The following is a 19,502-nucleotide window of genomic DNA, read 5'->3' on the forward strand; positions in this document are numbered from 1 at the left end:
TTTCCAGTGATTTCCAGCACTGCATTTATATTCCAACAAAAGTGCAGTTCAGAAAACATTTTGGAAATGCAGGCTCAAGTTGCAGTTCCCTCACACACACCATGTGCTGCAGCATGGCACCCTCTCTACTGCCCCCACGGGCACCAGAACTCATTCAGCTGCGTATAAATGAAACATTACTGAACTGACATCCCTCATGAAGGTGCTGGAGCATGATGAGCGGGTTTATGCAAGGCTGTTCCAGCAGAGTTGCCACCCCAGCACACACTGCAGGTATCTGCAGAGCTTCACCTGGTGAGGTAGAGGTCAGAGATCTTCCCTGAACCTTGTGGCAGATGAAGAAAGATTTCTGAGCTCGTTCATATCTCAGGCTCATTCCCAGCCTGCTGCATCACTCCCTGCCTGTTTTCATAAGGCACAAGAGCTATTTTTAAAAGTCAATTTGGTTTTATTAGTGACAAGGACATAAACAAATACCCTGAACTCTTTGGTTCCCTGTGGGAAGAGCTTTGATTCAGAATCTTGCCATTTATGGGCAGAGTCAAAACTAAGTTCCCAAAAGGGAAATGACATCTTTTAATATTATTTCTCCCCAGGAGCCACAGGGTTGGGTTCCTGCTGGGTGGGAGAATACAAGAAATCCAGAAAAGATGCTTCCTTGTAGCCCCACTCTGTCCAAGGGCTCAGCCTCATCAGTGAACATGCTGGGACTCCTCCATACAGCATAAATCTGCCCCTTCCACCACTGAACCCCTGCATGGTCCCATAGGCTGCCAAACAGCCCCTAAGGCCAGCAGAGCAAAATCAGATTTGGGGGCTGCACAGTGCAGGATCATTCTTTTCCATGACTGCGGATGCTCTCTTGAAAGAGCTTCTGCATCCGGGCCTAACTCTGCACACTGCAGAACCTTTGTGGGACATTGTGTCTGTAGAAAAATAGCACTGAATTTACGTTCTTTGTACTACAAAAGCTTACTTCGATTCTTTCGCTTTTGAATAAAGGGGATGAAAGAGAATATAAAGAAATATCAACCATTTTCATTCCTCAGTGAATCCTGAGGCTTTTCCATTCAGAGGAGCAGGAAATGACTTGGTGCCACTTTATAAGGAGTCAACCAGCGTTTAAAGGCTTGTTGTTCAAAACAAAAGCCCCCCAAAACCCCAACAACTTCCGTGGCTCCGTTTCCTCAAGTCCTACTTAACTGCACGCTCTTCAGCAGCCAGACCTGACGTTCATACACATTATGTGAAGCCACAAAAAGCTGTGGCTTTATCCAAGCTGTATTTTGAGGGGGGAAATAATATAGAAAGCTTTCTTCCTGTGAGCTATTAACACAAAGCAAATGCATCTGCTTTCCCTGTGGCAAGAAGCAATGTCTCTATGTGACCACTCACCACTGCATTGAGCCACCTGGTCTAATGCTGGGCTGAGGGAGGGTGGGTAGATGGGTGGAGGGCTCAACGCCCTGGAATTTGGGTAATGTTCACATGTTTGTGCTGTACTTACTGTTACTGTTAATGGGCTCCAGCACATCTTTGCTTTTCAGTCTTGAGAACACGATGGGAACATTTTCTTTCAGCTGTTCTCCCTCAAATAACACAAGCGATATTGAGGCCCTTAGCTTTGCTGCTGGGGTTTGAAGCCTTTTGGAATATTGTTTAATTTCTGTATTAAGAAAGGATGAAAGAAAACAAAAAAAAAAGACAATTTTAGTTCCAATGTAACAAAAAATTAAACCTTCCTGATGCCAAATGGGAATTGTTAACTCTTTCTTTCTTTCCCCTCCTCATCTTTCAGCACCACCTTAACCTACAGAAGTGTGTCATGTTTCTCCATTTAACCACCGAACAGAGATATTGGGGTCTAGATAAAAACACAGATGGAAGCACAACCCTCACTGCACACAACTCTGTAACACAGAACTCCTCCAGGAATGTTTCACAGCCGTTCTCTATTTTTCCAAACACTCCCTATTTATGACTAAAAGCTGATCCCCATTTCCTCAAACAACACTGTAATGCCGCACAGCTTTTGTTCTCTTCTAGGTAACTAAAAAGACAGAAAGGAAAAAAAAATTACCAGGAGGACAAATTCCCATCTATAGGCATCTTTCCCACATTCCAGTGAGATGGAAAATCTCAGCAACTTATATCCTAATTTGCTGCTGCTGTGCAGTTCCTACCTCCTCGTGATGGGAAACATATATATCCTTTACAGCGCAATAATACCTCTGTCTGATAAAGCAATAAATAATGGGAGATTTAACAATATGTGGCCTTTCTTCCTGCCCTGCAGTTTAGGCTCTGATGCTAATATGTATGCACTTGATTTACTGCCTTGATTTTCTGCCATTTTGAGGAACTCCTACCACAGGAGGATGAATCTTCCTTACATGAATGCTCTGTGCATCTGCCATCCAAGAGGCAAGCAGACTCCATTGCAGAGATTCAGCACAGAGCAGCAATACAACATGAATACACTTCTGTACGCAAAACCCAGCAACAGCTCAGTGCCAAGAGGAGATAAGGTAAGTTGTACCAAACAAGGGATCAAAGCAGAAAAAGAAAAGTAAATTATGTCCTTTTTCAAGAATGGAAGGTTTATTTGGCAGTTCCTGGCAGCATATCAATTAGCAGCTTACACTGATCTCCAAGATTTGGGAAATGCCCCAGAGAAAGGAAGGGGTGAAGCCAGGAGCATTGTTCCCATTGCACAGGGATGGGAACTATTGCCATGTGTGCATTGAGGACAAGTCCAAGCTCATGTGCAAATCCAAATGCTCTAGAAGTGCCAGCCTAGGAGGCAGAGTGGCCTTGAAGACACTGCTAACAATCCAGATGGATATAGAGTCAGCCAGTGACCACTACACTGTGTCAAGTAAAGCATGAACTAAATTCATATAACATGCTTTTCATCTGTATGGAAGTAGATCGACTTTGCTGTAAGGTCTCAACAAGCTAAATGAGCACAATAACACATAAAGGATGGAGGAGAGAAGAAGAGAGAAGTCATGAGCTAGATGAACACAGATGAAAGTCAGGAGCCTTGAGCAAGCAGCTGCAGGCTGCTCTGTGCCATATCAATAGAACATATTTATCCCCTGAGCAACAGCCTCTCTTCCATGCCTGAACCAGAAGGTTCACTCCATATGTGTACATTTATTTGTACCAAGACTATATAAAGTATATACATAGTAGGTAGCGTGGAATAAAACCCTAGGCCAAAACAGGGAGAAAAACAGCTTTCTGTGTGCCTGACTTGGAGGAATGGGACCCCTAGAAGGCACATAAGAAGTTTGTTACCATACGCAAGAGCAAATCCAAATGCTTGCAGGCAATCTTATTAAAAGCAGACACTTGAGCCCCACAGAAAAGCAAACACTGAACTGCTCCATGTGGTACACAAACATAAGCGGGCTGGCAACTACATCCACCTCAACCTCTGAACATGCAATCACTTCCCAAACTCAGCATAGATAAAAATGTTTCCATCACAAGGACAAACTCACGCAACTCTGGCTCCAGGGAAATCATTTGCTTCCTTCCATGAACTGAAGAGAAGGAATTGTCTCAGCATCCCCCAGTCTAGAAGCAGTGTTGATGACCATATAAGAGCTGAGTTCCAGCGAATGAGTACGTAAAGCACAGGGCTCTGCAGGTACATGAAGATGCCTAATATCCACTGGGTGCTTATGCATGCAAATAGCAGCATTCCTGCTGAGCTGAGAGCCCGCATAGGACACGTAGTTGCAAACAGGCATTATTTAGGTTTCTGATGTCTTTGCCCAGCTAAAGGACAAACCTGCATAACTCAGGATATGAGCAGCTCCACTGGGACCAGGTTGGTGTGCTTGAGGCCATCAGGATTTGCGCAGCTTGGTGCAAGCAACCCAGGGAAGAGAAGGGTTTATCCTTACATTCAGAGTGGTTTCCAGATGTGTGGTACTGCATGGAAGCATACAGCGTCTTTCCTTTACAATGCAGAGATCCTAAAAAAATCAGACGGAAAGAAAAAATAAATTAATGTAACATTTCTATCAGAGAGCCCCACAAGAACCCTCCAGTCCCAGAACACTACACAGAAGGCATCAGCACTATGTTTTCCTGTATTTGGCAAGTTAGCAGCACATTTTTCACACAGCCCTGTTGAAGCACTGGTATGAGAAACTGGTGCTTGCAGAAAGCCAGCTTGTGATTGCACGTCCCCAGGAATCGTACCATGAACTGTGCAAATCAGCAGTCAAAAACAGCTTACACGCTCTGACCTCAACCCGGAGAAATCCTACTGTTGCTATAGTTGCTTCCCTGAACAGAGCAGTATTTCTGTTAGCAGGGAGTCACTTGTGAGAGAAAAGGAAAACAGCACCTTTCCTTGAATCATTTCCATGATTCCAACTTGTATCTCATCAGCGGACTGATTACTCATGGTCAGTAACGGGCCCTCTGGTGTCCCATCTCCATCCACCAGAACTACAAATCACATCTGCACTTGTAGGGATATTTTACCACCAAATGCAAAACTGACATTTCCTTTTTTTCACATATGGGAGCTTAAGGAAAACAGAACTTTAACTTTTCCTGCTTTTGGGATAAAGCTTTTCAAGTCATCTGAGCCTTTCTGACAGATTTATTACTTGAAAAGTGTTAGAAGGTAAAAAATCCAGCCCTGAGCCTTTGGACACTGTACTCAGGAGGATGAAGACCCTCCAAAATGATCCCAAAGTTCAGAAGTGACCCATGGCAAGGAAGAACATCAAAGCCCGAACATGAATGTTGCTAAGTTCACAAAACCTTGCTGAGATGAGGTATAAGAGTTGCAATGACAGGCCTTTGGTTTGAACAGAGCCAGCAAAGCCCCAAGCTGGTTGGAAGGAGAAGGACATTGCCTTGACTGGAAGGAGCACAGGACCTTACAGCATCTGAGCCAGTCTCTACCTCGCCCATAAATATTTCCTTAAGTGTTTTTCAGTAAGGGAGAAGCTAAATGACCAGGCTGAAAAATAATTAAAAGCTACGGATAAATGGAAAGATGAACGTGGTGAGAAGCAGGACCTCGCCAGTTCCATTTGTTGAAATGTTCAGTCTGGTTCCTGTCTGGCAAAAGTCAGAAACACCAGCTGGGAAATTCACTTAGTTAAGAAGAGAAGGAAGAGTAAGAGTAAGTAATTAAAGTCCATATTATCCTTTGAGGCTGGCATCTACTTAAATTAGCTTGTTTGATCTCAACTTTCTCCTTTAATCCGAGTAGTTTTGAAAGCATTATTACAAGACACGGATCTCTGTTCTGGTTTACCTCTTGGCCCTACTGTTTATCCCATTAATTTATTCACTATGTATTTTACATTCCTTTGTCTCCATTTACCAATTCACCCTCTCAACACTGCCTGGTCTTTCTGCCTGTGCTCTCAGCTTCCCCCCTGCACAATGCAATTGGGTTTGGGCTGATGCATTTTTAGGAAAGGAATTTTCAGTGCTTCTCTTGAAACCATTCAGCCCTGTTTTGGTTATTTCAAAACACAAGTAGTTCTTCTTTTCCAGGCACTAAAGGCTACCAGCAGAAGGATTCAAAACAGAGGCAGCCTTGAGCTCCATCAAACCTTTCCTTACTGCCCCGTCACATTCTGTGCACTCAGGAAGGACAGTGGTTCTAAAATCCAAATGCATTCTCAATGTTAAAATGAGGCCCATTGGATTTTATTAGTAATTTTCTATTTTGTTAGCAAATGCATGCTGCCTATTAACATTCACTTTTAACATATTTATCACTCATCATGAAAGAATGATCCTGTTAGCGCTTTCCATACAGTATATTACAAAAACAACAACAAAAGAACACCACTGTTATCCCTTATCATGCTCTTCCCACGCACCTACAGACACCATTTTCCTCCCTCCCACTCACAGTCAGTGCTGCCCAAGAGTTCAAGGCCTGGTTGGTTGGAAGGTGTCACACAGAACATGCTCAAGGAAGCAAAGCCAGGAGATGAGCTCTTTGCAGGCAGAGCGGAGCAACGTCCTTTCACGTACAGAAACGTCCTGCTGAATCTAATTGAAAGTGATGTGCTTCCTGGTAGGACTTTTTTTCCTCCAGGTACAAAACGGAATTTAACAGAAATCCTTTTGTTATCAGTTTTAATATTTTTTTATATATTGCCAAGAGTCAATACCATCCTTCTTCGGTTTGATCTTTAACTGAAAATTCAGATAGATTAATTGCAGTGAAATCACTAATGAAACATGTATTCTAAAATCTATTCTAATTGATTCATCCCTTACTGAAGACAGCACAATATTTTCTTCAAGAGACATTTGTGCATCAGATGCATTTACAACCACACTAAAAGCAGCGTTTAAGATGGAAGCATAATATTCCTGTTCATTAGGAGCAAGGGAATGTAGGTCAGACTTTTGGATATATACCCATGATCCCTAAACTAATCTTTTCCCTTTTTAGTTCTTTTTCACCCTGGAACTCATTACAGGATACAACACAGCAGCACCAAGAGATGGCAATTAGCGATGATGTCCCCAGGAGGAGCACCATGCTGCTTGGGATGTGAACTGCCTGTGATACTTACATTACATGTGCTGGTCAAGTATGTGATACCAACGTTTAGGAATAAATCACTGTGATACACTGCAATATCTTGCAAGGGAAAAAAAAAGGCCAACATGTTTGTATTACACATCAGGGCAAGTTTTCACCTTGCTGGTCCATTTGCATTTATAGCATTTTGTAGGCTCTGTAATCCTGCTTTCACTTTCACATCAGGGATATTAGCCTGGCTTCCATTCAATCCAGAGACTATCAAGAGAAAGAAAGGGGTAAATCTTCTGCATAGTGACTGCAAAATTACCCTTATCCTTTGATATATTAAAACCGAAGTGCTGTAAATTTCTGTTGTCATGGAGATATTTTCCATGCCATACCATGATTGGTCGTCAGAATTCACTTTCCTTTGGGTTTTCCAGCCTAATTAACTGTTATATTTTTTTGCCAGTAGAGTGGAAAAACCCACATGAACAGTTTTTGGTCTGTGATTGCATCCCTTACAGAGCAAATTTCATTTTCATATACTATTAAAGGCAAAATGTGTAAGTTTGGCTTGTATTTATAGAGCAGAACTACTTAGGGGTGGTGGGAGAGAGCAGTAATGCTCAGACAGAAGTCAAGCGTGATCAGGTCAGAACATACAGTTATTTATATCTCCATAAGCAAAGCAGTGTAACCTCAGTTAAGCCTACACACTATGTGCTCCATGGGCAGTGCTGTACCCATGGGGAGCAGGGGCACAGAGGCAGAAGCAGCAAACTGGGCTCCCCATGCCCCTCACCTGGCGGTAGCACAGTGATCCCAAACCAACACCTGGAAACAAATTCATCCAAAGCCACAACACAGAAAAGCACCTGTTGGCAAGGCCCAAAGCAGACTGGCATCAACTTCAAAAACCCTGTTTACTTTCACAGTTGTTTTCCTAACCCTCTTGTCACTGGACTGTCCAGACTTTATTTTGGAGCCTATGGGTGCCTGAATCCATCAGACTGGGAGAAAGGGCAATCCCCCTCCTTTCACTCATATCCCCACAACATTTTAGGCTACTGGTATCCTTGCAAGTGCCAGACACAAAAAGTTAAACCCCGCGTTGTTGGATGCTGTTTGAAGAGAATGACCGGTGGAAAAGGCCCATCCGTGTCCAATCCCCAGTGATTGGCTGATAATAAATTCAGAAGAGTTTATCTGCTGCAGCAACGCCTGCAATGCAGGCAGGCCTTGAGATCAGCTTCCTGCGACTTTTTCAAATTATAATGTCTTTGATGTACTTCCCTTCCTGCCTTTGAACATTTGGAGTCCATTGGTAAGGAGCTGAATGCTTTGGTATGAATAGACTCTCCCTCCTTGCTCCCTCCTAGGAGGATTAGCATCAGGTCTTAATTTACTAATGGACGAGAGACATCCATTAACGCAGCAATTAACTCAGCACCTGTACGACAGAACCACGCTGAGTGCACGGGGAAAAACATTGCAAGCGACGTCTCACCAGTCAGCATCACAGGGCTAGGAAGAAAAGATCATTGAACAGAGAAATAACAGCACTTCATTCCTTCTCTGCATCTCTGTGTCTAATTGCAGTGTTTGACCACAGTCCTACAGTCCATTTTGAATTTTCAGATGGGTTTTCTGCTTTTTCCGCCTTTCAGAACAGAGCAGAGCCGGCTCACACCAGCACAAATGGCAGCGGCTCCATCCCAGCTTGGCAGCGTGCAGCTGGCAGCCTCACAGATCCCACAGCACGAGCTTCACGTTGAGGCGAGCAGCTGCAGCATCGCTCAGCAGCACTGCGGATGAGTTCACGTGTGCCCCACCCTACAGCATCTCACACCCATCCCATCCAAAAGCAGCCTGCCCTGCAGCTCCAGGGCCAGCAGCACGTTTGCTTGTTCCCATCATATCTGTCTTCAGGTGCTTGAGAAGATGTCCTCAACTTGAAAGCCAGCACTGCTCTTGCAAGGCAAAGCTATGCACTCATCACACTGCTGTGCAGCTGCTCTGTTGGTATGTTTTCAAAGACAGGACTTGTGCTCCTCACATTTCAGATAGCCTCTGCTGATTGAAATTAGCCATCCTTCTGAAAATAATTGCTGCCAGTGGCAATTATTACAATTAAAATGTTTACTAATGGTTTGCAATGCCCAGACTTAGCCAGGCGCCGTGTGCCAGGTCATGGATGAACTAATTAGAGATTATTTAGAGGCACGTCTTGGTTCATAAATTAAGCACCTTCCCAGCTCTGTTCATTTGCAAGGTATCCATTGCATTCAAATGAGAAAGACAAAAGAGCAATGGAGCAGTTCGTGCTCACAGCTGCTCAAAGGACTGTGACGTGATCAGAAATTTTTTTAAGTGCTAGATTACTGATTTCAGAACACAGCAGCCTACTTAAATAAACACAACCAAATTAATGAGGCATAACAATTACGTGAGTTCAGGGTTAGCTGATGTGAGCTTCCCAATGGACTCGGTGCGGCTCAATTTGGATGAAGGAGCTGGGCTGTGGAGGATACTGCAACCTTGAAAGAAGCTGCACCAAATTACTACTGCTGGGGTTTTGGGTGCTGTGGATACTCATACATGCATATGGCTTTTATCATCACTTATGCTTCAAATCAAGAGCAAGCATGAACAAGATTACCAGTAAGCAGATTGCTCTTCACTGGTGAAACAGGATGAGTATGCACTGTGGTTTGATCATCAACAGGACAATGATTTTATTCCGCTTTACCGGGATGAACAGGATGATGAGGGTGCTCACGTCTCAGCGTTACTCACGATGCTCATCAGTAACCATTCAAACAGGGTAAAGGAATTACTGAGCTAGGTATACAGGCAGCAAAGTACCTTCTGGCTGCTTATTGTATACATACAGTAACATCTGTTGTGTTACACTTTGCTTGGTCTGTAAATATCTCATCTGAAAGAGGTTTCTTCAGCTGAGATGTTTTTTTTCACCCCATGCCAGCTAAATGGCTTGGCTTCCTCTGAGCCAACCTCAGTACGTCCTAGAGTGCTCCCAGCCTGAATCCTTGGGGAATGTCTTCACCTCCAAGTCTGAGCTTCCCTCCAAAAACAAAGTAGTTGTACATGTCTATAGGTACACAGCATAGATGTGAAGACACTATTTGGGTGGGAACGCAGAATCTTTGTTATTCTAAGTCTCGGCATTATGAGCATCGCTTGTTAATGATGTTCACACATGGCCTTGAAGAGCACAGTCTCACAGGCCGCCGACCAGCCATTTCAGAAAGGCCACACTATTTTCTTCTCTGAGGCTCTTCCTGCCCTGTGGCAGCTTGTCTGGAAAAGCCAAGCAGAGGCACCAGCCTTCCCAATGCAGCGCTGCTCACTACTGCAGCCTCCAGCAGCATCTCAGTATTAACACACTTGCCCACACCTCCTCTTTATCAGCCTATTTATGGCTGAGTGTCATCCAGCAGCAGGGGACTTCATACCCCTTCTTTAATGCTACGCTGTAACAAAAGTAGCTCAGCTCCCAAGCACACATTTGACTTCAAAGCTCGTGAGATCTGCTGGTGACATACATATGTTAGACTGGGAATCCATGTGTCAGTCAGAGCTAATAGCGGTGCTCTGCACAGAGCATCATCCCCACCAGGAGCTGCAACAGTATTAATATGCATGCAAGAGGGTGAGTATGTTTTGTACAAGTGTATTTACAGGAGATGCGCTCAGGCAGGGACTTAACATTCTAGGTGGGAGCACCTGCAATAGCCTCACAGCCAGCACTACACAGATGCGTTACACAAGAACAGCAGTGGAACAAGGTCTGCTGCTGCTTTCCGTGCCCACGTCTGTTTCTGGATCCTGCCTTCAGATATTTTTCAGAAGTTAAAATAAGCATTAAAACCATCAGAAGCATTTTGAAATCTGGAATCTTGGCATTTCTTTCTAACTCTACCACTGTGAAGACAAAGCTTTTCGTTGTTGTTGTTTTTCTTCCCCAAAACATCACTTCTTCAGTTGGAAAGAATGGATCAAAGGAGACCAGAGATGACTGATGCCTATAAATATCCTACTTAAATTCACCACAATGAAAGGAGCTGCATGTTGCTTTGAGCTGCATTTACTCCTAATGCTACCACCAGCTCAGCTGAATAGGCATGGAGCAGGACAGGGAAATCCCTCTCAAGGCTCTCACCTCTGCACTTTTAATGGGCAGTTCTGGCATGATCTGATAAGTACATAGTGAATAATATTTAAGACATCTCAGCACTTTGCAACCTGCAGCAAAGCTGTTTTCCTTTGGCCTTTGCTGCCTGTTTAACAACATTTTCCTTTTAAGCTTTGAGCCTCAAAGGCCAAAACTCACCCCAAAATCATCACTGGTTAAAATCAACAGCAGGATGGCTGCTCTTCAGAGCTCCAAACCCACACAGCCTGCCCTCCACAAACTGTATGCATCCATCAGACATAAGCCAGGAGCAGGAGACTCAGGAAGTTTAAAACATCTCCAACAAGCTTTTCCCAGTCCTCAAGGCCAAGGAAAACAAACTGGCCTCACAGTATACGGTGGGGTGGAGAACTGAGGCCAAAAAAAGACCTAATTAGAGCAAAATTCAATAAGCCGTAGGCTTGTTTTATAATGAAAATGCTACCACGTTTTTGCAGTGGTGACATTACTTTCTGCCTTGAGGATTAGCACAAAGCACAGAAGCATTCACAGCTGAAGTTTTCAGCACAACTGCCTGAAAACACGTGAAGTTTGCAAGAAATCAGCTTTCTGGGTCAGACTGGAGTTTTCTCACAGAGGTTTTGACTCATTTCCCTCATTTTTCTTTAACCATCAGCTCCGCACGGCTCACCACACTCCCCCCCAAATACCCTACAAAAATAGCCATTGTATCCCACAGCTCCCTATGGGGACAGAACTCCCTCCCAGGTGCAACACCAAGGCTGCAGACAGAGAGCAATCAGGACTCGATCAGATTTAAATCAGCCATTTGTTTCACCTCAGACCCATTTGCTGTGTATGACAGTAGCTCATTTCAATGCACCTGAGCTGGGTATAATTAGCTGAGTGTATGAGAGATTATTCAATTTATTATGTGAATGAGATAATAATTTTCCTATGGGTTTGCAAAACATAGCAGAATGAGAAGGTGCTAATCTGCGCTACCAGCCCTCATCTGCCACCCCAATGTTAATATAACATCTTAATATATTATATGCAATATAAATATTATCTTAAAATATGTGCTAATGCAGTATGAATTTGCCCTATTTTAAATGAGAAGCTCACAGCACTCGTCCAACCATACACCTCCCCTCCCCTCTGTCCCCATGACGTGGGCACAGCATGGCAGATCACTGAAGTACTTGAAATGCTGATAAAGCAGAACTTCACCACTTCTCTGATGCCCCACTCTGCTCAAATTCATAGAGTTGTCCCCAAATCCTACTCCCTCACACCGGGCTGTGCTTTCAGGATCACACACTGGTGATGAAAGGCTTCTTGCCAGCATTGCTCAGCATGCTCTGCTCTGTCTTTTGTCTACAGGGTCCCTTTCCTAACAGCACTGAGTAGTCTATGTAAAGTGCTTTGTGGTATCTTGAGCATGAAAGGCATTACTTCCAGTACATTTCCATGTTATTTGGCTAGGCACACACACAGGTGGCTGAGGCTGCCCTGTGCCATAGCTAGTGCCAGAGCTGTGCAGGGAATGAGCACCTCCAGGCTCAGACCACTGAGCAACACTGAGCATCCCTGAAAAGCCACCCAAGGATCTCCTCGTGGTCACAAACAAAGTTCGGTGCATAAACAAACAAATAAACTAGCTCAAAGCCTACAAAAATATTACAGAAGCAGCCGAGCAGACCTAAAGCTGTTTCCAGAGCTGGTTTTATATCAGCTATAAGGCTCTATTTGAAAGGAAGGTTAAAGATGGTTTTTTCCTCTCCAGTTTCTATTACATGCTTTTCATATATTTTTTTTTATGCGTGGTTTCTATGAGAACTGCACACCTTCCAGCAACTAACAGAAAGACTCAGATAATGAAGAGTGCAGCTCCTGATAAAAAATCTCCAAGCAAGAATCAGCCCTAAGTAGTATTATTCTCTACTTCTGAATTCCTGTTTATATGAACACAGAGAAGCTGGCTGATGTGGGAATCACAGCTCCTCACAAATTACAAGCCACATAATAACGTACCTCAGAGGTGAAAGTTGGACCATTTTTTAAAGAAAGATAAGGGAGCAACATCTTTGTTTCTCCTACTCAGACACGTCTGTGTGCCAGAGCAGGCTGCTGCACTGACATGTCTTATGGCAGCTGTCTGTTTGTCACATGGGGTTTACCTCCTGATGCAGTAGTGCAGAAAAGACCAGGACTGGGAACTTTAATTCTCTCTTCTATTTCCTGCCTGTAGTTGGTAGACTCACACTTCCTGCTACTACACAAATCCCAGCAAAAGGATTTACACCTCGCAGGTTTTGCAGATCATCTCTCCAACCAAAGTGCTGAAGCACTTTTGCGGATGGTAGATGCTCAGGATTCTCCCCAACTCGTAACAGTACACAGCCTGCACTGCTGGACTGGTGTGGGAGAAGAGAGGAAAGTAAAGCTTTTTGCAATGAATTGTGAGCACAACAGAGAACTGCATCAGCATCCCATTTGTGCTGTGCAACACGTCATCTTCACAGGCTCTGACTGTGAGATCTTTGAGGTGCTTCCAGTGACGCACATGGGTAGACACGAAATATCTTCATCATTAAAAAGGTCTCTTATACACCAGAATAAAAACCTGAGGTTCAGAACTGCTCAGATATATTCCAAATGGCTTCCCAGAATAAGGATTGGGAAGGTTTATTTGCTTTCTCCCATCCTACTGTATTTCTAATGAAAAGAGAGACGTCTGCTGTGTGCATTAAACCCAACTTCTGCAGTCTTGGGGCAGTTTTGCCAAAGCATAAGTCAAGGCAGCAGAGCTCTGCTTTCTAAAGGCCATATTTGTCTCCACATCCACTGTAGTAAAATCTCATTGCTACAGAGAATGTGCCTATTCATCCTCTCATCCACCTTCCAGAGGAGCTGGAGCAGTAAAGTGTCCTCTACTGATGTTTCAGAGAGAGAAGAAATAGCCTGGAAGAAACAGCCTGTAATTTTCAGATGAAGATACGGAGCCCAGATGCTATTCACATCCCACAGGAGGTGCCTCTGGAAATCCTAACTGCAGAATTCAATGTGTCACAGTGCCCAAGCATTCCCCACATTTCCTCTGAGCTGTGATGCCATTTGTTACTCTATTTTTTTTCCAGTGGAAAACAATTTAAACCCTCCCAGTGATGAGCAGAGCCCACCTTCTGCATCAGCTCCTCTGCCAGAGTTCATTCTGAGGGTCACCACCGTTCTTCTCTCAGTTGGCAAATTATCCACACCCATTAATTCAGGCTTCTGGTAACCAGTGGCTGCCTTAGGAGCACGCTGGGATTGAACACCGGGTGCTCGCTTCACTGCACGGGAGCTTCAGCTGGCAGGCAGAGCATAGCTTGAGGCGGAGGAGGTTCTACAAGCACAGACAAAATGCTGCTGCTATTTGGCACTACAAAGCCCAGCTCAGATGGCACGTCATCTCTCGGAGGTACAGAGATGAAAAAATGAAGATGTGAAGAACTTGAATATTTCATCACAGACTTTGCTCTGTTTTGTTCTTCATTTACATTAGTAAAATACACTTTTAGACTGCAAAACACAGTGTGCTGTAGTTGTCTTCTTGTTAATATTCAGGATACTAAAGAACACCTACTTCCACCCTCTGCATCCCAGAAGCAACATCAGCATCACCTAAGTGTGTCTCCACTATAAATGACCATGTCCACACAGGTCTGCCATCAGCAGAAACATCACCCTGGGAGCCCAAGCCAGGCTCAGCTGTAAGGACAGAGGAGTGCAGCTGATGTGCTAAGGATGCACCCTTTTCAGAGCATCAGAAAAGCATTGTAAAGGGGCCAGAAGGAAAGGACAGCAGAACTGGAATTAGTCGTGGCGAGTGGGAAAGGAGCTGAGAGGAATGGCTGGAAAAGAATCAGAACTGGGAAATAAATGCCAAGCTAATAATGAAGCAGAGAACAGCAACAGAATATAATAAAAGAGACTGCAATAAAAAACCTCAATCTATCATTTGACATCAGCGCCAGAAGAAGCAATTGAATGAAGCATTTGCTCCACCTTTATAAACGATCCCAGGAAAATGACTTTGCTCTCAAACAGCTTTCCAATCTGCTGCTGCACAAAAGCAGTTTCACAAGGCAACTTGCAGCACATCGCTGGACTCCTCATCAATACCAACTCCAACACCACTCTGGTGAGAAGAGCAAAAATCAAACACCCTTTTCACAGCAGAAGACCCTGGAGGAAAGCTCAGCATCTGAGACTGGAGAGAATGATTCAAAACTTAATATCAGTTAATTATTTGTGACCAGTTTTAGTGCCTCACTGAAACCTCCCTAAGTTCTCCTCCACTGCAGAACTGTGCCAAGAGCAGAGCTGGACACTAAATGTCAGTATCAACTTGCTTCATGCAGTGTGTGGAAGGAGGCAGCATCCAGAGGTTCCTTTCAAGCCTCTTCTATTTTATGATTCTAGGAAAAATCTATTTGCTATTAGTGAAGTCTGTGAGAGTCATGGTGCCAATTCCCAAAGAACTAAGAAGGCATTTTGGTTCTTAAATCTCACACACCCTTGAGCACTTCTCTGACCAATTCCTAAAGGTCAGTGCTATTCCTCCTTTGCATTTGACCCCAAACAGATCCCAAACTGTCCAAGTGAATGCTTACTAAACCCTACTGCTCCGGGACCAGAATCAGTTTGAATGCTCTTACAGGTCCTTTTTTAGTGCAGTGAAGGTGCTGCTAATTGCAGAAGTGGTACAACTCCAATGCCTACCACCAACAGGAAGCCAAAGCTCATGCTGTAGGACTCAGAAGGTGAAAGACCAAGCGGCTAAAGAGATGATATCCCCACACACTTGAACAGCATCCCTAAGGCTGCTGTTTAACAACCACCTCCAAGCTGGGTGGTGCTCCCCCAGTGAGAGCAAAGCAGCCACCAGAACTGGATGGAAGAGCAGAACCCCTGAGTGCATTAAACAGCAAACATTTACAGACAAAATAAAATGCTTTCCCTGTACTCATTTTATCCCCAAGCAGCTCTGGTGTCCTGGTGAGTCACCTCGTGCTCAGACAGTTCCTGGATAGGGCTATAGCACCAAATACTTCAGGAACCAGGGAAGGAAATTACCATTTTCAAAGTAAGTTTTAATTACATCCCACTTATTTTCAAGACTTCAGATCGCATTGGGAAAAGAGTTTACAAACCACAACTTCTTCCCATCACCACATCCTGCACTGAGGATAAAAATACCATAGCAAAGCAGCTCATGTAGGACATGCTCTGGGCATATGCTGCACTAGAGCATCTCCTTGCTCTCATTAAAGTTTCCTGGTCAGTACATGAGTCACCGTTTGCTGGGTTCTAGTTTTAAGGCAGCATGACTTCACATACAATAGCTGCCATCTCCTGTGACTGAAACACACACAGCAGTTGTCAATGCATGCTGTGAAACAGGAACTGCTATTTAAATTCACCTAGAAGTCAACAACTAATGACACCGAGAGGTTCGAGGAAGTGTTGAGTGTAGAGCTGACTGAAAATATTGATTGCATTGATTGAAGCTGGAGACATTAACACTCGTGACCATACATTTGCAGTAGTAATAATTAGACAACATGAATATTGTCACAGATCAAAAGCCTGCCTTATCTCAAGAAATACTCAGCAAACCCAAGGACACATAATAGAGATTACGCAATCTGCCCAGGCTCTCCATACACTCACCAGTGAACCCTTTAACCTCTGCTTCCATTCTCAAACATAAGACAAAGGAAATTATAATTTCATTCTGTTCGTTCTTTTTACGCTCTCAGATGCAGGGACTGTGTCAAACCATACAATTTGATAAGAGTGTGTGACTTCACTGCAGTACTGGTGAGTCCTCATGTACAACAGGACAATTCCTGTCAACTTCAAGTGGCACAAACCCATAGCAGTTCTTTAAAGGATACATTCTCTGCAGTTCTCATGAAAACCTTCCTACTCTGGAATAGAGACTACAAGACCAGACTTTCAGCATGTAGAGCTTGCCAAAACACTCTATGAGCATACACATAACCCTAACATTAATGCCTTTTAAGAACCTGGCACAAGAATTTCATGATAGGATGAGCTACCCATTTCAATAATCCTATATCACTTCTTCCATAGGGCTTTTCAGGACCGAGAACTGCTCACAGTCAGTTAAAGGTTGACTGTACCCTTCAGAAACATTGTCAGCAGAAATGTCACAAACAGATTAAACTCTGAATTTAAACCTTTCTTCAGCCCACTACCACACAAGCACGAATACAACCTCTCCAGGTGCTCCAAGGCACGTAGCTGGATTTTCCTTCATGATTGCTCCCTGTCCCAGGAGCCATCCAGTAGGGCCAAATTTCCCTGAGGGTCATGATGGGTTCCAGGGCCAGAAGCAGATGTGCTAAATTACCATGACAGCCTCATCTTGAGGAGTTTCCAGGCAGGCTGGAAGCAGAAGGCAATGAAACTCTCACTAGAGTTCCTGCCTACGCTGGATTTTTCAGCCTCTTGTTAGGAAAGCAAATGAGGTAAAATCATTTTGGGGGAAAAAAAACCCAACCAAGTTAAGAATAATATGCATGACACTTTCTCTCCTCTCCCTCACATGAGCCCTGTAGCTTCCCCTCATTTCAAAACCGCCTTTTGTTCCATATTCTCACACTTTTCTTCCTGGCTCTCCTGAGTCCTTCCCACACACTGTCCAAATTTGCCACTCCCTCTGTATCCTTTTCAATCTGCTTAGATTTGCTTTTTCCCCCCATGTGGCATAGATCATTTCAAACAGCCAGCCTTTCTTCAGCTTTTCACATTATTCCTCTCCATTTATTTTCAAAACTCAGTCAAAACCCCGACTTTTTGCTATAATTTGAACTATTTCGATTTTGCTTTTCTTTATTATTATTATTTTTTTTTTTTTACTTTTTTTTTTTTATTTTGTGGTAGGTTCTCTTCCCACCCCCCACCACTCCCCCCCTTCTCCCCTCCCTATCAAGAGCTCTGCAGTGCTATTTATCATGGATGCAGCTGAGCCATGTTGTGCAATACAGCATCCAGGCCATGACTCACCCACACATTCAGAATAACCCTCAATGGATTGACCTTGAGGCTCCAGCTCCCAAATTTGCATGTGTGCCCCATGAAGGCAGCCTGAGGACAGCTTATGGGTCTTTTCCCCTATTCCTGACTTTTTTGCCCAGAAGCTGAAGTCAGTAATGAGACCAGGGACTGGCTCAGCTTAATCCGTGGTTGCTTCAGTCCATTTGGACTTGACATGAAAACAGAATCACAGAATCACTTTGCTGTGTTCTCATGGCATAAACACCTAAATCTCAGCAGATGAACCAGAAAAACTGAAGGTAGGAGGTGGTGTCTCACAGAATATGAAGAAAAATATCTGACTACTACTTATTTTAGTTCAATGCCACGTACACAAGGTTCATCACACATCCCTTGGGACAACGATACACCCTGCTGAACTCATTGGGGTTACACCACAAGCTGGCTCAGCCTTCGTTTTACCCCATGGAAAGATGAGACTGACCAAAGCTCTCCAACCCAGCTGTATTCTCACCAGTAATAGAAAGTACAGACATCCAGCGTGAGTCATTTATGAGACTGATGTAATGGTCTGGAATGCCTTTCCCAAGTGAGACCTAAGAATACCCATGGCAGTAAGAACTTCCATGGCATCGTTCTTGAGTTGTTTTTGGAGGGACAATAAAGATTCAAGCTAGACGGAAAAGTCTACTAGAAATGAAAATGGTTACGCATGCAACATCTTCGGATCTAGTCAGCTTTCCATGGTCACAGAACCAGACCACAAGTTGGCAGGTAAGTGTTAACTTGCTAATTGGGATGAGTGAGACAAGAAGGTGAGGAGAGGGCTGTATGACAGCAGCCTGTGCTCATTCAGAGCCTGTCATGCCCCAGTATCTATGGAAAGGGAGGAGAAGGGATGCTGGGCCAGACGCGGTTGCGGTGCACATCTTCAAGAGTTTCGTCCCTGTAGGACAAAGCCATTACAGACAGGTAAGCTGAAGACTACAAAGAACCAACAAGGTGGTGGGTTAATAATCACAACAGCAAGTGCTACACCACAGAAACAGCTTCAGCTCTTTTTTTTTTCTTTTTCTTTTTTTTTTTTTTTTTTTTTGCAGAGAACTAGCCAGAGTTTGAACAGGCCTTAGAGAACAATTGCTTGCAACAGGCACATTGTTTTTGGAGATACACCATTGGTCCTTGGAGGTCCAGGCAACACTCAGGCTTTACTGAACAAATAAAAGTCAAACATTTCAGCCCTGGGGTTAAAAAAATATATATCAGAAATGCCTGCTGCAGCTCTTATGTGAAAACTCCTTGGTGAAAGGGGCAAAAGGATGCCCAGTGCACGTGGTTGAGCTGAGACGGGCTGAGCCATTCCTCCCATCTTCAATCTGAACAAGAAGGCAGCACCCTTCTTCTACACAGGAGCAGCAAGGTTAATGTACGTGCCTGCTAGTTGTACAGATTTCCAGATATGAAATTCAGCAGTGCAAAGCTCCTCTCCCCCACGTTTGATTTAGTGTAATTTCATACCAACTCAACACCATGGAGCTCTTTCCAGATGTCTTCCTTAGGAGCCTAGGAAATAGTTAACTATCTATGTGAGAGGAGTGCCCTTGGCAAGGGGCTGACACCTGCCCGTCAATATGCGTGCCCTGCTCTGCTGGAGAGGTAGATCAATGTCTAGCACAGCAGCCTTGACAGAGTGCCGTTAATAAAGATGCAGAGAGCAAACAACAAAAACATCTGAAATGG

Source organism: Coturnix japonica, chromosome 13, assembly GCF_054131305.1.
Source record: "Coturnix japonica strain WE chromosome 13, WE-NBRP24, whole genome shotgun sequence".
In the NCBI taxonomy this organism is placed as follows: domain Eukaryota; kingdom Metazoa; phylum Chordata; class Aves; order Galliformes; family Phasianidae; genus Coturnix; species Coturnix japonica.